The sequence below is a fragment of the Palaemon carinicauda genome, unplaced genomic scaffold, assembly GCF_036898095.1.
Source record: "Palaemon carinicauda isolate YSFRI2023 unplaced genomic scaffold, ASM3689809v2 scaffold953, whole genome shotgun sequence".
NCBI classification, from domain to species: domain Eukaryota; kingdom Metazoa; phylum Arthropoda; class Malacostraca; order Decapoda; family Palaemonidae; genus Palaemon; species Palaemon carinicauda.
The window spans coordinates 53,091-70,000 of record NW_027172262.1 but is presented as its reverse complement, the minus strand read 5'-3'; the positions used below and the strand labels follow the sequence as shown (position 1 = coordinate 70,000).

Below are 16,910 nucleotides of genomic sequence, written 5' to 3'. Positions count from 1 at the left end.
ACAAAATCTTTTACAAACCCAGTGAGGAAAGGAATTAAGACGAGTAACATTAAAATAAATATTTTTATATATACTATAAAAACTATAAACAAAACAAGACAAATAGAAACAAGATAGATGGTGTGCCCGAGTGTACCCTCAAGCAAGAGAACTCTAATCCAAGACAGTGGAAGACCATGGTAATCATGGAAATATTGGGAAATTCTACATAGAAATATTACAGTGAATACAATAAATTATTGTAGGGCGTCTGAATTGGAAATCCTTGCTTTAGTTCCCCCAAGATTTGAATGACACTGTTACATGACTTTGGTAAGTTTTGCTGTCAGTATGATTTTCTGAATTCATTTCAAGTGCCTAATTTCTAGGGGGATTTGATCTGTTAGATTATTTCTCTTACGAGGATTATGTAGTCACGGTGTTGCCTACCTTCAGACCTTAGCTGAAGACAGTCAAAATGGAAATTAATAATAAAACGAGTAAAAGTGGACAAAATATTTTAAGTATAGGTGACTGAAAACAGCTTAACTAGGGAAAATCTAAAAGGAAATCGAAGAATAATAAACAGAAAAGCAAAAACTTTAGAAATATCTATTAACGTTAAACGCGTGCGCCAGAGTAAGAAAATAAGAAAAAAAGAAACAAATTTAAAGGGAAGAAACGGTTTAGTTGCGAGCGAAGAGGGGGTGGTGGGTATGCCCGGGAGAGGGGCTGCCATGTGACAGCTCTCGAGGCGAGAGGGAGAGAGGTGGAAGGCAGTCATGACTCCCATACGCGAGTCTCTGACTAACTGAGTGTGAGTCACACAGTAGGTGGGGCCCCACTGGGGAGTCCGGGCTAGGGAGGCGGGAAGCCGGGAAGGGTAAGTTCAGGGGACAGCTGGCCGTACTAGGTGCTCGAGGTAGGGAGGCCACAGGAATTTTGAATTAAAAGGCTTGACAAATACGAAGTCACAGAACCAGTTTTATAATAATTCATTTCAAATATAACCATATAACTAATTACGAAAATGTTCAATCAATAAAATACAAAATTCTGTGATAACTACAAAACAATAAATGCAGCCATTTTTAGTCCACTGCAGGACAAAGGCCTCAGACATGTCCTTAGTCATGTCTGGCCTTTGGCCTGTTTTCTTCGCCACATTGGCCAACTTCAGACTGGTGATAGTAGGAGATTTTTGTCTGATAGCTCAAAGCAAACCAACCTAGTATGGGTGCCCAGAAACCCAAACTCATCAACCTAAATTCATAAGTAATAGATTTACTTAGAATTTAAGTAGCATACTTAAAATAGACTTCATCAAATGCTGTAATATTGACACTTTTACGGCCTCATGTGTAGTTGTTGGTAATCTGTATATATTTTTTTTTCATTATTTTTCATTTATATCTTATTCATTTTTGCTATTATTTCCCTTTCACATTGAACTGTTTTTCCAGTTAAGAGCCCATAAGGTTTAAAGGCCTCTTATGAATGGCAGAGACAAGGGACAGTAACATTGTCCTATCAAGCAGGACAATACCCTAGAGACTGACCATACTGCATATTATCGGCTCAAGCCCTTTTCAACCCATGCTAGGACCAAGGAGGGCCAGGAAATGGCTGCTGATGGCTCAGCAGTTAGACCTATAGGCTCCCCTGAACCCCAACACCTTCTTGGCTCACAAGGAGAGATTGCAGCTACCATAGGAACTAACGAGTTTGAGCTGAACTCTAAGCCCAGTGTGACATTAACCAGGCAAGGTATAATTTGGATATTCCATTAAAGGACGTACATTGGATAATAATAATAATAATAATAATAATAATAATAATAATAATAATAATACTAACTTCTAAACCTTTCCCTCATCTTTCTTCTTTTCAAAAGCAATTAACACACGTGTGCTACACCTCCCCCTCCGGGACCCAGCCAACATCCCAAAATAGCTCAATCACACCCCCCCCCCCCCCCCTTTCCGAACCCGAGCACGATTCAGGTATCAGAAAAGACGGGGAAATTCTCGAAGAAAAAGATAGGGGATGATGGATATTTTTATATTGTTGAAGAAGCAAAGGGAAGTAACTTCCTAAACTAAAACGTGTGTATATATATATATATATATATATATATATATATATATATATATATATATATATATATATATATATATATATATATATGTGTGTGTGTGTGTGTGTGTGTGTGAATCTAAAACATTGTGTTTGGTATGAAAGCTTATTAAAGTGGTAAAATTGTGGAAAGGTTTATTATTACTATTTATTATTATTATTATTATTATTATTATTATTATTATTATTATTATCATTACTAGCTAAGCTACGACTCTAGTTGGAAAAGCAGGATGCTATAATCCCAAGGATTCCAAGAGGGAAATTAGCCCAGTAAGGAAATTAACTAAAATATGGAAATAAATAAACTCCTTGAGTAATGGAAAATATTATTGGACTGAACATGATGGCAAATTATTAAGTGGGAAGAAAATACATCTAAAAAAATGATTGTGATATGAAAACACCATTAATGTAAGTTTCTAAACGGAAATGAGTTTTAGAAGAATCATCACGATTTGAGAAACATTATATATATATATATATATATATATATATATATATATATATATATATATATATATATATATAATATATATATATATATATATATATATACATGTATATACACACATATATATACAGTATATATATATATATATATATATATATATATACATATATATATATATATATATATATATATATATATATATATATATATATATATATATATATATTATTTACATATATATAAAGGGTTCTAGCTTGGCTAGTAATAACAACAACAACAACAACAATAATAATAAAAATAATAATGATAATAATAATAATACAGTGATAATAATAATAATAATAATAATAATAATAATAATACCAATACATTTAATGGTAATTAAAGCTTGAACCAATGCTATTATTCTGTAAGTAATAATCATTTTATCTTATTACCCTTTTGATAAAACAGGTTAATGTATTCCTCTCGAATACTTAAAATAACTAATTCAATATGATGAAAAATATTTGATTCTGAAGCAGGAGTTTTCATAATAAGTACTATTTTGGGCAGATCTGCGATTCTTTGCGCCGTTATAAGGGTTATGCCTCACAGCTTCGCCTCGAAACTTCGAATCATCATTTTAAATAAAATCGGCATGAATTTTCATATTTCTCCTTCCTAAAATAGGTTTTGTCATGGCAGGAATCCATATATATAAGCCTAATTCCGAATATTGAAGGCATAAAGCCGGTATAATAGAAGCCAAATAGATATGGGTTGACGATCGCCAACAACCCAGCTTCGGACGAAATGTCCGCTAATTTTACTCATTAATCAACTTAATTTTTATTATACCGGCATATTTATTAAAGTATAAGCATACGCAATAATTATATACAACGCTGCTTCGAATAAAGTATATTAAAAATCTTGCATATAAGAATTATGACCGATTTTAGTGAATCGATTTCTGGAAATCGTAAACATTAGATGATCCAGGGTTGCCAGGTTGGCCTTTTTCGGGCCCAAAAACTTAAACTTGGCTTTTTTCGCGCTAGATACCTAAATTTGGCCTTTTTTTTTTTTAAATTGTTTAGCTTAAATGCTATATTTTCGGCCTTTTTCTACTATTACTATAACAAAACTCATGATCACAATTAATATTATCGGTAGTATTACTATCATTGTCATTATTAGCTCATTAAGCATAATATAACGAAAAAACGAAACAAAAAACTACGACGTCATTACCTCTAGCTGACAGGAGGAAGCTTTAGGCCGTTGGCCTTTTTATGTCTTAAAACGTCGTTTTATTCTTAAAATCCGACCAGTTAATCTCATTAAAAGGAAATACATGTTATTCAAGATTAAATGTAACCAATAAAGATAATGTATAATTAAGTATAGCATAGATGATAAGATTTGTAGAGTATTGTTTATCACAACGAAGGGTCTCTCGTATATTTCAGCGACCTTGACAAATATCTCTCTCTCTCTCTCTCTCTCTCTCTCTCTCTCTCTCTCTCTCTCTCTCTCTCTCTCTCTCTCTCTTTTATTAGCCAGGTTTATTAACATATACGACAAAATTGAATGGAAAATTTAAGCAACTAGGAATAGTTTAGTCATAACAGCATACTAGTTAAGCTACAACCATAATTGGAAAAGCAGAATGCTATAAGCCTAAGGACTCCAACAGGGTAAAATAGCCCAGTGAGAAAAGGAAACAAGGAAATAAATAACCTACAAGAGAAGTAATGAAAAATTAAAACAAAATATTTTAAGAACAGTAACAACATTAAAATAGATCTTTCATATATAAACTATATAAACTTGAAGAAAAAGAGAAGTAAGATAGAATAGTGTACCCTCAAGCAAGAGAACTCTAACCCAAGACAGTGGAAGACCATGGTACAGAGGCTATGGCACTACCCAAGACTAGAGAATAATGGTTTGATTTTGGAGTGTCGTCCTCCTAGAAGAGCTGCTTACCATAGCTAAAGTCTCTCTTCTACCCTAGTAATGAATAAGGAGAAAAACAGATAGCAAAGAATTATCAAAATTATATAACAGAAATATCTATAAGAAAACTGGCTGGAAACAAGGAAGTAATAATCACATGAAAAGTCATCTATTCTGACACTCAAGATTCTTTTTCCCAAACCGGCCGGCCCCTTGGCAACGGGTACATTTATTCAAGAATTCAATTAGCACCAACAAAAAAACTGAATCGTTATTTAACACTTGAAATGCAAGTAAAATAAAAAATCAATTGTAAATAAAGTTTAGGCAAATCGTGTTTTGGACAAAGAATTAAAGGCATTATATTATATATATATATATATATATATATATATATATATATATATATATATATATATATATATATATATATATAGAGAGAGAGAGAGAGAGAGAGAGAGAGAGAGAGAGAGAGAGAGAGAGAGAGAGAGAGAGAGAGAGAGAGAGAGAGACGTAATTCTAAACAATTAAGTAAACAATATGCAACCAGATAATAAAAATAATAATAATAATAATAATAATAATAATAATAACAATAATAATAATAATAATCTTGTCTTCAAATATTGATCATATGAATAATTTGTCTTAAATTTCCATCCAATCGTTGTTAAAAAGGAATTAGTTATCTCATATCGTTCTTGGTCTGAAGAAGAAACTTGAGACGAGGTAAACTCAATCTCAAACCACTTCAATAGTGGGGGAAAATGTGAGACAATATTCCCACCAGCAGACTTCGATAGATAGGAAAATGCTAAGATAAAGACGAAAGGCTAAGATTAGGGAGAAGAACAAGGGATAATAAGCAAGAATAGAGTGAGGGTGAAGAGAAACGGTATAAATGAGATATATATTGCAACCAGTCAGCCAAAAAGGAGAGAGAACTGAGCACAAATAATGCAAACTTGATCCTTACAATAAATGCATAAGAGTTTATGACACAACAATGCTTTAAGCCCATTGGCTCCAACATGGAAAATAGCCCAGTGAGGAAAGGAAATCAAGAAAAACTACAAGAGAAGTTTAAGAACAATAACAACATTAAAATAAATCTCTCATATATAAACTATAAAAACTTCAATATAACGGGAGGAAGAGAAACAAGATAGAATGGTGTGCCCGAGTGTACCCTCAAGCCAGAGAATATGCTGTGTGACACTCTAAGTAGTAGTATATTCCCCTGACTAAATCTACAGATAAAACACACAAAAAACTAAAATTGTGTACTTACATTGGCTGTGATTTGTGATGTCTGGCTTCCCAGGAATATCTCCTGCCTGCTGAAAGAAAAGATATTTGATCACCATGGCAGTCAGAATAGTCTCATCACATTAATTTGTATCATACTTGCAGTATTTAATATGTTAGATATGGCATAGGTGAAATGGCAACTCTAGCATTGCAAAAACAAGTTTGACTACACACACACACACACACACACACAGTGGAAGATGAAGAGTGGAGAAGTCTAGAATCAAAAGCTCAAGATAGAGACGACTGGCAAAATCTAACCGAGGCCCTTTGCGTCAATAGGCGTAGGAGATGATGATTATGAAATATACTGTCCATACATACATACGGCAAAATATATATACATATATATACCATGTATATACAGTGCATACGCATGTACATATGTAAAAGGTAAGACAAATTTGTGTCTAAACCAAGCAACTCAATAATACGTCTAAACTATGCAATGATAGCGATAATCAAGACCCAGTTAACAAAAATGCCTTAACAAAGCTATGTACATCATCAAGTCATCAGTCTCCTTGAGCAGTTTCTCCCCAAACCATACATAACACATTTCCCAATTTTCCAAAAAAAAAAGATAATATCTGAAACTTAGTCTTCAGACATAAACCTTATGCCCACAGTCTGCAAAAATTTGTTTGCTTCTGATGCAGACATTAGACCTGATTTATTTATTTAAGCCACAAGGGACAGCAATGTGCCCTAGGAGGGCATTCAGTGCAAATTTGCAACAATAAGTAAACCATACAATTGCCTTATGAAGTAATAGCCAAATGGTTGACAGCAAGATAGAAGGAAATGGAAACAGGTACTGTACAGTTGAATACTTGCCCTGACATTCATGTTCACAGTCCTTTTGATATGTTTAAAGGCAACTCATAAATGGCAGAGGTTAGGAACAATGACAATGACCTAGAGAATGACCATATATACACATATGATCAGTGCCCAAGCCCCTCTCTCTCTCTCAAGCTAGGACCATGGAGGGACAGGCAATGGCTTCTGATGAATCGGAAGGTTAATAAGTTCACCCAAAACACAAATCCTTAGCTCACAAGGATGGGGAGGTTGCAGACACTACAAGAAACTATCATTCTAAATAGGTACATCTTATGAAACATCTCCTTGCCAGCATAGCTTAATTATTGTGCCACTGAAATGTATCGTGAAGTTGGTATGGTCACTTTTCACTCATGAAATATTTCATTTATTTTATTTATTACTTCTCATATACAATTCATTTATTTCATTACTTCCTTTCCTCACAGGGCTGTTTTCCCTTTGGAACTTAAAGCATTCTGCTTTTTCAATTTGGGAATTCTCTTAGCTAATAATAATAATAATAATAATAATAATAACAATAATAATAATAATAAAGTCTACTTTAACAATATTCAAAGAATCACTACACCATGAATTTCACATAAACAGTTGTCCTACCTTTGATAGTGAATGTTGTTATTATTATTATTATTATTATTATTATTATTTTTATTATTACTTGCTAAGCTACAACCCATGTTGGAAAAGCAGAATGCTATAAGCCCAGGGGCTCCAATCGGGAATATAGCCCAGAGAGGAAAGGAAACAAGGAAAAATTTAATATTTTAAGAACATCAACAGTATCAAATAAATATTCTTATATAAACTATGAAAACTTTAACAAACCAAGAGGAAGAGAAACAAGCACGAGAACTCTAACCCAAGACAGTGGAAGACCATGGTACAGAGGCTATGGCACTAGCCAAGACTAGAGAACAATGGTTTGATTTTGGAGTGGCCTTTTCCTAGAAGTGCTGCTTGCCATAGCTAAAGAGTCTCTTCTACCCTCACCAAGTGGAAAGTAGACACTGAACAATTACAGTGCAGTAGTTAACCCCTTGGGTGAATAAAAATTGTTTAGTAATCTCGGTGTTGTCAGGTGCATCAGGGCAGAGGAGGATACGTAAGAAGAGCTCAGCCTATTCGGTGTATGTGTAGTCTAAGGGATAATGAACCGTAACTAGAGATTGATTGATTGATTGATTCAAAGTTTTCAGGCATCCTGACCCGTAACCAGAGAGAAGGATCCAATGTAGTACTGTCTGAACAGTCAAAGAACTCCATAACTCTCTAGCGGTAGTATCTCAACAGGTGGCTGGTGCTCTGGCCAATCTACTACCTATACTTGGAGCATACCTGAACACTGAGCAGTCAGGTAGTACCATACATATTCAGGATATCACCATAAACACAAACACCGGTTCTCCTGTTTGATACTGGCAAAGATTGCTTCAATCTTCGTAACCATATCCTTATAGTGTATTGAGCAAAGGTCACTTATAAGTGATATACACAAGATATATGGCTGCAGAAAAGTCTAACACAAGTATGGAGGAAATGTAAGGGGCACCTTATCAAGTTATCATTCTGTAACACGTAATATCATAAAGTCAAAAGAATGTGAATGGATTTATTTTCCATAAAGTTCATGCTACCCAAGAAATTATGTTTATTTCCTGAATACAAATATGCTGTTATAATGTATATATTCTCCCTTTTATAACACCTATAAAAAATAATTTCCTAACAGAATAGAAAGACATATGCACTGCCAAATTAAGCCTGACTTTGTGCTCGATTAGGTTTTGTCGTCAACTACAGTTGCGGCTAATATTAAACAGGGTGTTCGGCGCGGAAATGTCCTTAGTGTCTCAAGGTGTGATGTGGCACTGTATCTAACCTAAATAAACATGAGATGAGGAAAATGAAAAGGTAAAATAAAAGTAAGGGGTTTAAAGAAAGCAATGAACAAACTATGGGCAATTTCACAATGAGTTATTGAGGGGCAAGATCATTTGTGGAATAACAGATGAAACTCTAAGAAGCAGACTAATATGACAGGGTGATGTATCGATTAAAGAGGTTATCAATCAATGCTCAACTTACGAAGTTAGTAAAGAGTATAAGAAAAAGTTCAATGCAGCTATCAAATCAAACAAGATTCCACTAATAAGACAAGGTAATCTATCATCTGAAGATGTAATTAATCAATGCTGAGCCCATGAAGTTAGTGAAAAGCAAAAGAAAATGTTGAATACTGCTCCATCAAATTAAACAAATTTAGATTCCAGCATTCAGTGAAAGGCACAAGAAAAGTTCAATGCTGCTATTAAATCAAACAATATTCCAGCAACAATTTCACGCAGTACAGTATAGGACACAAAACCACGCAAGAAAGAAGAGTTTCTCTCAGTAAACGCCAAGAAATCAATACGGTAGTAGCCAATTACATTGCTATAGACATCCCTTTGGACGGTGGGTTTTTCCAGAGGCAGACCAAGAGTGTTACAAATGGGGGGCACCACAATCTATTTTAGATTCTGTGGACATCACTGTGAAAGCAGCAACTGAATTCACACGGCAAAGCTGTATGCAGGGATGGGTAGAACAATATTCAAGATCCGAGTATCGCCGAGACTATTGTGCAGGATTATGTGCTCGGAAGTATTCCTATTCCGCTCTGATAAACTTATGCTGATATTCATAACTCTCTATGACTTAGTGGTGATGTTTTGATTTCTATTATCTACATGTGTATGTACAGTCTTATTATTACAGCTCCTCCATGTCATGCCACCGCTATTTGTTTTGAGGACCACAACAAAAAGTGTCATGGCTCTTTCTTATGCTATCCTTGGCCAAAATTTGCATGCCATGGTGTATACTCTGTATTCTTGTATTCAACCATGCTGTACTGTACTTTGATCTTACTGCTTTGTGTATATAACAATGGGACATGTGCAAATATGCTGATAAATTATTCATTTATAGCACATACACTTGGTCAAACCTCAGTTTCCCGAGTATATGATGCAATTCAATGTATTAGTGGATGAAGGTGATGAAGTTAGCATGCTACCCAAGAGGATCTTTGACTAGATGAGGTAAAGAAGTCTTATGGCTATTACCAGGTCCTTCACCAATAGTAAAATACTTCCAATTAATAAAATATGAATTGAAGATATTTATGATAATTTCAAGTATAAACTGGTGTTTAATGTTGCAGATGTTGACTGTGAACTTTTATAGCCCTTAAATTCATAAAACTAGTGTGTTTAGAAAAACCTAAATAAAGCATAAATGATGTTTTCTGAATAATCTGAGTTTTATTGAAAGATTTAGTTGCATTGATGGTATCTTCTTCTTAAGACATAAATATCCAGGCACTGGCCCAGTTGTAAACCCAGTTAAAAAAGCACCAAACTCCTTCAATCTAGATCTGGACTCTAGGTTGAACCAAAAGGAATGGAGAAAAGAGAAAAATAGCAGAGGCAAGTGGTTCTCCAGAGTTGATAAATAGTGTAGAGTAGAAAAGGATAATACGGTTTTGAAGAGACATCCTTATCCTTTACTGAATACTTAGTTTTAAAGAAGTTTCAACAAGGTCATTAAATGCAATTTCTTTTACAGTTCTTGATACTAAAAACAGTTTTTGGCATCTTCCACTGGATGAGGAGTCACCTAGAGTCTAGACTTCGGCCTTTTTATATATATTTTAGGAAATACTGGTATTTACAACTAAGTTTCTGAGTAGGCCACACCCTATAACTATGTCCGAGGTCAATACATGAAATGTTTGATAAAGGTTTGGTGTAAAGGTTAAACTGAATGATATTCTGATTCATGGAAGCAATGATTAACATGACAAAAGGTTAAAAAAGTCTAGCACTGCACTGCAAAACAGCAATGGTTAAATTCAAATAAATTAAAGCTGGAGTCAATCTAGGTTGAGTATAACATGTGCTAACTTCTGAGTGATTGAAACCATACAAAAAGAAAGGAAACGCTATTGAAACTAGACAAAAAGAAAGCAAAGGTTATTGAAACCAGACAAAAAGAAAACAAAGGCTATTGAAAACAACAGACAAAAAAAGCAAAATCTATTGAAACTAGACAAAAAGAAAGCAAAGGCTATAGAAAACAGACAAAAAAAAAAACAAAATCTATTGAAACCAGACAGAATTAAAGCAAAGGCTATTGAAATCAGACAAAAATAAAGCAAAGGCTATTGAAACCAGACAAAATGAAAGCAAAGGCTATTGAAAACAGACAAAAACAAAGCATAATATATTGAAAACAGACAAAAAGAAAGCAAAGGCTATTGAAAACAGACAAAAAAAGCAAAATCTATTGAAACCAAACAAAATGAAAGCAAAGACCATTGCCAATTTTCCCTATCCACAGGAAAAAAATTAGCGTATAAGATTGGGCTAAGTTTATACATAATGTCAAGATATAAATGAACCAATAAGAAATGTATTAAAGCAAGACGTTGCCTTTCAGCAGAGTGAAGCACAATCTAAGTGCTTCCAGGAACTGAAAAAATTAGTAAGTGAAGTTTTTGTTCTAATTGGGTAGTTGAATCAGTAGAACTTAAAAAGTTCAAACTTGCAGCAAATGTTTTTATGTTGAACAGACTAATATGTCTTTTTATACTCTATATATGGAATATCTGTTTTAATGTTAATAATTTTTAAAAGTTTATTTCAATTTTTCTTACTTCTTAAATCATTTATTTATTTCCTTTCCTCACTAGGATATTTTTCCCTGTTGGAGCCCATGTGCTCATAGCATCTTGCTTTTCCAACTAGGGTTGATAAACTTGTTACTCTTTTATGCCACTGTAGTTTGTGCACTACAAAATGATAAAACCCATAGCACAAGCTGTGCAATCCTTTACAAAATCACTAGATTATGCACAAATCAAGAAAGAGTTGTTAATATCTTTTCCTTTCTTATAGAAAAACAAACTATATTCTATGGGAAATTCAATGCTACTGTAAAGTAGGATTTGATATATCTAAGACCATTTTCAAAAGACTTTAGTCTATAACTCATCCCAGATTACAGAAGTTGCCAGGTTCAATGGTTTGAAAAACTACATAATTCATCAGACCAATGGAAATATAGTGGTTTTAGGAAGATAGCTATGTAAGTTGAGTGAGTGAGTGAGTGAGGACGTATTGAAGAAGTGCTCTGTTGAAATATAACAACAATAGTGGCAAGTTAAAAGTGAAAATCATTAAATTAATAATTTCCAACATTATTAAGTTATATAAAATGGAATCAAAGTCATTGGAATACTAAATAGTGCAAAATTACAAATTAATAGTTGATTACAACTGGGACACAGATAAGAGTTACCAATTATGGTTTCTCCGACTCATTTGGACTTAAACATGGTGTAAACTACAAATATATTAGGAGCCATTAAGAAAATTAGAAAGAAACCTCATGAAAAGGCTGAAACTGGAAAATCAGTTGAAGAAGAAACAAATGAATTTTTACAGATAATGCAGAGTACATCAGTATATGATAAGTGAAAATATGGAGGAAGGTGCTTATGGAAGAAATGATAAATCAGTGAATGGATCGTTGGACACCGTGGAATCTGATGACACTGAATTGTGCAGGTACTGCAAGACTGTTGCTGCCGATGATGCAATTTGTTGTGATAGATGTCAAAAATGGTATCATTTTGAAAATGCAAGTTCTGGATTAATAGAAAATTTATCACAACCTCACATAAAGCTATTGTGTAATAAACATATTTCATACAAGTGTAGGAATTGCACTGATAAGATCAATGAGAATGCAGCAACCATACAAAGAAAATTATAGGATGAAGAAGTCGCAATGCCCCATCATTTGGTTCAGGTCTTGATGAATAAAATGGAAGAAATGAAGGATAGCATGACGGAAATGAGAAATAAAGTGCAAGAAACAAGGGATGAGATGCAAGAATTAAGAAATTAAATGAAAGAATTAAAAAATGAAAAGAAAATGAATGAAGATGACATAGATAGGAAGCATAAAACTGGTACATATGCTGAAAAGCTGAAATCAAAGAAAACATTGATCGTAAAATCAACTGATGAGGTTTCAGCAGTTAATAATAAGAAAACAATTATGACCAATATAAAAGCCCAAGTTGAAAGCACTGGTGAAACAAATGATGGCCACCTGATCATAAAATTTGCTGATAAACAGAAACTGGAGCAGGCAAAATCAGAATTGGAACAAAGTAATGTAAACAAGATCAGGGTTGCTGAAAAAGGAAAACTTAAACCAAAGATAAAACTTACTAATGTACCAGAAGATGATGATGATATTATTCAAAGTCTGAAGCTTAAGAATCATTGGCTAAAAAGACACATCGTAGAAAATGATGATCTGACTATCATAATGCAAGAGAATTTAAGAATGGATAAACATAAACACTATATTATAGAATGTACACCTAAGATATGTAAAGCAATCCATGAAAATGGAGATAAACTTAGTACCACATATAGAATATGTAATGTTTATGACCATTACATGCCCTACCAGTGTTACAAATGCCAGGAATTTGGGCATAGTGCAGCGAGTTGCAAGAATAAACAGTCGTGCCCCAAGTGCACAGAACATAAAGCGGGTCATTGCAGTATTGTTGAAGTTAAAGGCATAAATTGTGTAAGAAAGAACTATGATGACATAAAACACAAATCCTATGATAGACTAAACTGCAAAGTTTATAAACAAGAAATAACAAGAGCCAGAAACAATACTGACCATGGCTTTGATTAAGAAAATATCATGTAATCTAATAAATATACAATCCATTGGCAATAAAACTCATATCATTAAGGAAGTCATAAGTGTTCAAGATGTGGATATTTGCTTATTAACTGAAACTTGGTTGAGTGGAATGTGAGTGACAGATCGAAAATAAATGAAATGACACCTAAATCTTATAACTTTTATCATGAACCAAGAGAAGACAAAAGAGGTGGTGGCATTGGAATCTTAATTAAGAAATCATATAAGGTTACAGTAAGAAATCATCTCAAAGTTAATTCCTTTGAATATATGAATATTAAAATTTTATCTAGAAATGTAAATCTACAAATAGTTATACTTTATAGACCACCGAGCAAAAGCAAAAGAATGTTTCTAGATGAATTTAATAACTTACTAGATACATTGAACAACAATGGAAATATAGTTATATGGGGTGATTTCAACCTTTTTAACAGAGTAGACCCATATGTTAATGAATTTAGAGAATGGATTGACAACCATGACCTTGAAAACATAGTGTCTGAACCAACACCTCAGTCTAATCATATACTAGATCTAGTTATAATAAATAAAACATCATCATACTAAATATGGAGATTGAACCAAACAGCTCTATATCCCCAATGCATAAGTTAATGTCTTTTGAAATAGATGTTAGAAAAAAATATTGCAATACAGAAGGAAATCATATACAGAATCAAGACCAACTTTGATCCAAAAGAGTTCATTGAACAAAGCCTAGAGGATATAAAAGGGATAACACCAGTCTGTAACTGTGAAGAGAAGCACACCCTAGTAGAGAGACAATCCTGTATAAACTGCATTACTGATAGAAGTAAAACAATACTTGCAACTAATTATAATAATAGGTGCCCGGAAAAAACAAAAAAAATCACAATTAAAGAAAAATCGGATTGGTTTGATAATGAATTACACGAAGAAAAAAAAAGAAAAAGAAAAATGGAGGATAAATGGAAAAGAAATAAAAATAATGAAAGCTGGCAACATTACAAATCAGCTAGAAATCACTACAATTACTTTATCTCAGTTAAAAAAAAAAAAGGCCTATTATAAAAAAGTGTGCAATGAAAATGACCCACGGAAAATACATAAGAACCTAAAGAAACTATTAGGTCAGAAAAAGTATTGCCTGACATACCTAATGATCCTAAATGCCTAGCAAATGATTATATTGATTATTTTGAAGAAAAAATAAATCAAATCTGCTCCAGTTTTCGCAACATCGGTAAAACAGAACGAAGGAATACATCAGCAACAGGCGTAAGTAAGCTAAGGGTATTCAAAGAGTTAAGTCAGAGTGATTATATGAGAATAATAAAGAAAGTAAAAAAAAACCTACTGCGGAAATGACCCATTTCTAATTGACGATGTAAAAGATGCAGAAAATTTCACCAAACTACAAGAGACCTATTGTGAGAAAGTTGCATGTATCAAGCCTGTCTATAAAGGAAAAGGTGATATAGACAATTTAAGTTCATATAGGCCAATACCAAATCTGTCATATTTTTCGAAAATTATTGAAACTGCTGTACACGAACAAACCTGGAAATATCTGAAACAATCTAATGCCATACCTGATGATCAATCTGCATACAGAGAAAATTACTCCACAGAAACAACAGTGTTAGCGATTAAAAATGACATAACTGAAATTATAACAAATGGCAAGTGTTGCATTCTTGTGATGCTGGATCTAAGTGCAGCACTTGATACTGTAGAACATACATATCTGATGGAAGACCTTAAAGCTGTGGGCATTGTAGAACGAGCATATGACTGGTTTGTGAGTTATATTGAAAACTGCAAAGTTAAAGCAGTGATATCAAATATTGAATCTGAGACAAGAAAACTAACCAAAGGGGTGCCTCAAGGCAGTGTACAAGGTTTTCTCCTGTTTGAAATTTACACGATTGAACTGGCAAATAAACTTGAAACTCACAGAGTTAAGTTTAATATATACGCTGATGATACACAATTCTATTTCCCAATAGCATCAGTTGATGAAGCTAAAAGAAAGATACATGAAATAATGAGTGACATTAAGGCTTGGATGTTAACAAAAGAGCTCAAGCTCAATGAAGATATAAGTAAATGTATTATTTTTGGAAATGAAAAAGATATAAAAAGAATCGAATGCTTCCAAAGAATTGAAATAAGTCAATCGATCATTGACCTAAAGAAATCCGTCAGAAATCTTCAAGTAATCATGGATGATAAGACTGACAATGAATGAACATATAAATAACATGGTAAGAAATTGTAACTATCACATTAAAAACATAGCATTTATTAGTAAATACTTAAATGAAAAATCTATGGTCATACTCATTAATCACCATATATTTTCAAGAATTGATTACTGCAACTCACTGTTCTATGGCATACCAAATTATCAGCTGAAGAAAATTCAGAAAGTACAAAACAGAGCCGCTAGATTAATAAAAGGACTACACAATAGGGAAAGAGTTACCCCTGCACTAATTAAATTACACTGGCTGCCGGTAAAGGCGAGAATTGAATACAAGCTACTCTTACTAATGTTTAAGATACTGAACCAAAATATCTAAAAGAATGCCTGAAAAAACTAGAACTAGAAACAAATGTTACCATAAGACACATGAATGACAAACATAGACCATCTGAACCAAGAAAAAATAGTAAATTTGGTAAAAGGGCTTTTAGCTACTGTGTGCCTAGACATTATAATAAACTGCCAACTGAAATGAAGGACCTAAAGGGAACAATTGAATTTAAGAAGAAACTAGACATTACTTTTCACAAGATCATATGATTTGGAAGATGCTACAATCAAAGAATTGTATAAGTTATAATGAAAATGTTTCGTTAGATGATTGACATGGACCCGCCCGAGAAGTAGTTCACTCGACTTCAGTGGAGGGTTGGATTTAAGCCCAAAACAAGTAAGTAAGGAAAACGGGCAACAACTTTCATACCAATGCTCATTGTAAGGGATGTAACTCTCTCAACCCCACGGTCTGGCAAATGCGAGCAGCTATGGTATTTCTGTACATTAAAGAGGGCTTTGTTTTTTGTATTTGATCGGATCACATCCACGTACTTCCTCGTACTTGGCCTTTGAAAAACCCAGCTATCGAACCTCGATATACCTTGGAGGCTGTCCATGGCAGCAGACTCAAATGTCGGGACGTCGTATCTTCATACTTGAGTCTCCCCCTGGGTCCCTACCGTCAACGTGGAATCTTCTGGTTCGATCTACTATGGAGGGTGTCTGCGAAAAGACCAGGAACTAGGATGCGATCAGACATAGTTTAAGGAAATCCATTACTCAAAGAATGTCAGAAATGCCCTAATAAGCAGCCCTAAGGGTCATCGTCTTTAGAGCATCTTCCTGAAGGAATACACAGAAGTTGGTTGGTGTGGGGTCTTTGCCAACAACTGTGCGCACCTTATGCAGCATCACAATACATCTACA

General features: G+C 33.8%; 1 long non-coding RNA gene across 3 annotated transcripts in view; it reads right to left on the bottom strand.

The window, feature by feature from the left end:
* Window positions 1-16,910, bottom strand: part of LOC137637741 (uncharacterized) — a 37,549-nt gene that overhangs the window by 3,585 nt on the left and 17,054 nt on the right. Inside the window, exon 5 of one of the 3 annotated variants that reach the window (XR_011043772.1) lies at window positions 5,805-5,853. This is a non-coding gene — a long non-coding RNA (uncharacterized lncRNA). The remainder of the gene's footprint in view (window positions 1-5,804; window positions 5,854-16,910) is intronic. The other 2 variants (XR_011043773.1, XR_011043774.1) reach the window with 2 other exon arrangements.